The sequence below is a fragment of the Prionailurus bengalensis genome, chromosome E2, assembly GCF_016509475.1.
Source record: "Prionailurus bengalensis isolate Pbe53 chromosome E2, Fcat_Pben_1.1_paternal_pri, whole genome shotgun sequence".
Taxonomy (NCBI): Eukaryota; Metazoa; Chordata; class Mammalia; order Carnivora; family Felidae; genus Prionailurus; species Prionailurus bengalensis.
In genome coordinates, this window is record NC_057352.1 from 62,327,390 (window position 1) to 62,330,343 (window position 2,954).

Below are 2,954 nucleotides of genomic sequence, written 5' to 3' on the forward strand. Positions count from 1 at the left end.
ACAACAGCTTTTGGTGTCATCAGTGCCCTAGATTCTGGCCATTCTAACAGGTGTAGTGGTATCTCACGGTTGTTTTAATTTGCATCTACCTTGTGACATATGAGGTAGAGCACATTTTCATATTCTTATTTTATGTGTATATCTTTCTGTTGAAGCATCTGTTAAAGTCATAGTCCCATTTTTCTTTCAGGTTGTTTGTTTTCTTACTGTTGAGTTTGAAGAGTACTTGGCATATTTTAGAAAACAGTCCTTTACAGGTGTGTGCTTTACAAGTATTTTCTACCAGTCTGTGGATTCTCTTTTTGTTCTTTGATAAGATTCACTTCTTATTTGGTTTTTCTCCTTAATTCCTTATTTGAAGCACTGGATTCTAAAACTTAATACTAGGGTTGAGAAAAGAAAGCAAAACTGTTTGAGAATTTGCCCTGAAAACATCTTGTGTGTTTTAGCTTACTTTGTGTAATAACGTTGAAGCTATAGGTGCAACTATGTGCTCATTCCTGGCATAAAGACATACTGAGTCAAGTGTTGATGCAGGAGAGTTTGGATGCAAATTTTCTGACAAAAATTATGTGTCATCCGTACTTTAGTGTTTTGAAATCCATTCCTAATTGTACAATACTGTAATGAAAATGGTTCTTTTTAAAATTTTTCTTTGGAAAGACAGCGTGCATGAACAGGGGGAGGAGCAAAGAGGGAGAGAGAGAATCCCAAGCAAGTTCCATGCTCAGTGTGGAGCCCAACGCAGGTCTCCACCCCATGACCCTGGGATCATGACGTGAGCCAAAATGAAGTCAGATGCTCAACCAACTGAGCCATTCAAGTACCCCAAAATGGTTCTTGTTTAATGAACAATATTTGGAGGCTTCAGAAATGTTCTCAGGTTATGGAATCTGCTCCTTTTCTTTTTTCTTTTTTTTCCAATATATGAAATTTATTGTCAAATTGGTTTCCATACAACACCCAGTGCTGATCCCAAAAGGTGCCCTCCTCAATACCCATCACCCACCCTCCCCTCCCTCCCACCCCCCATCAACCCTCAGTTTGTTCTCAGTTTTTAAGAGTCTCTTATGCTTTGGCTCTCTCCCACTCTAACCTCTTTTTTTTTTCCTTACCCTCCCCCATGGGTTTCTGTTAAGTTTGTCAGGATTCACATAAGTGTGAAAACATATGGTATCTGTCTTTCTCTGTATGGCTTATTTCACTTAGCATCACACTCTCCAGTTCCATCCACGTTGCTACAAAGGGCCATAGTTCATTCTTTCTCATTGCCACATAGTACTCCATTGTGTATATAGACCACAATTTCTTTATCCATTCATCAGTTGATGGACATTTAGGCTCTTTCCATAATTTGCCTATTGTTGAGAGTGCTGCTATAAACATTGGGGTACAAGAGCCCCTATGCATCAGTACTCCTGTATCCCTTGGGTAAATTCCTAGCAGTGCTATTGCTGGGTCATAGGGTAGGTCTATTTTTAATTTTTTGAGGAACCTCCACACTGTTTTCCAGAGTGGCTGTACCAGTTTGCATTCCTACCAACAGTGCAAGAGGGTTCCCGTTTCTCCACATCCTCGCCAGCATCTATAGTCTCCTGATTTGTTCATTTTGGCCACTCTGACTGGCGTGAGGGGATATCTGAGTGTGGTTTTGATTTGTATTTTCCTGATGAGGAGCGACGTTGAGCATCTTTTCATGTACAAAAATACGGAACGCTTCACGAATTTGCATGTCATCCTTGCACAGGGGCCATGCTAATCTTCTCTGTATCGTTCCAATTTTAGTATATGTGCTGCCGAAGCGAGCACTCGTTTTCTTTTTTCTTAAAGGACTCGTCACATCATTTCTCCTGTTCATTTTCTCTCCTTCAGATGTTTCTGATCCAACTCTATGACACCCCCTTTGTCACTTTATGAATGATTTCAATACTTTCCAGCATCAGTCCTCTTAGCATCCTGAAATCTTACACCTCATAGATCATTGCCAGCTGAGGCCAGCATCAAGAATGGTGCAAAGAGGGTGAGGAATGGCCACTTGAATGAATTAGAGAGGAATACATGAGAACATTACCCAAGGACAAAACTTTCTAGGGAAAGAATTTAGTGTGTTTTCAATTGTACAAGGTTTAGTTGGATCCTGGGAGAAGCATTACTTGGTCATTGCATTTGTGTGGAGGTTACATGTGGGTTTAGGAAATGTGTGTGGTGCTGTGCTGATGCATGACAAAGCCATCACAGTGATCAGTGGTATATGCAACAGGTTCCATAGGATATATCATTGTGTAGTGGCCAGTGCTGGTTCCCCCAGCATCATCCTACCCATGGATCCTAATGAGGATCCGGATGATCCCTTCCCCATGGTTCAGTCTGAAGCAACTGACTGTTTAAGGGCTAAGGTGAAATTTTCTAATGCCCACACCACCAGGGCCATGATAGTTCCTGCTTTCATCCCTTCTGAGATGGACAAGGCCTCTCAGGACTTTTCTACTCACTTCTCAGGAGGAAGCCTGTTTGAGGGAGCAAGGGAAGATCTCATCAGCCCTTCTTTGCTGCATCACAGGTGGGATCAACACCTGACCCTTCTAAGTCCCTGCCTTCTTGTTCTCTACTATAAGGGGCTTTAAGAATGGTTAGTGGTCATTCTGGGAGGACATACCAAGTGGGAGACGGCCCGGGGAGCCAACTAGGTGGCTGGAGGTGTCCTAAGCATCTTGATGTGGTAGGTGGTTCCATAGATGAATGCACATGTAAAAATTTCGTTGAGCTGTGTCACAATATGTGTGCAAATTAAATTGTGTATTTTATAAACTCAAATAGTATTTTGAAAACAATTTTGATAAGAATGAAGAGTACTTAAAAGCAAGTGCATCTAGCAGTGATGGTTATAGAACCTTATGCATATACTAAAATCCACCATGATAAATTTCATGGTGAGGAAATACCTTTTTCTCTCG

General features: G+C 41.4%; 1 non-coding gene across 1 annotated transcript; it reads right to left on the reverse strand.

Annotated features, from left to right (window-relative positions):
• Window positions 1-1,702: 1,702 nt before the first annotated feature.
• LOC122495317 lies at window positions 1,703-1,809 on the reverse strand. Its single transcript, XR_006300390.1, has one exon. It is a non-coding gene; the product is annotated as a U6 spliceosomal RNA (small nuclear RNA).
• Window positions 1,810-2,954: the final 1,145 nt, after the last annotated feature.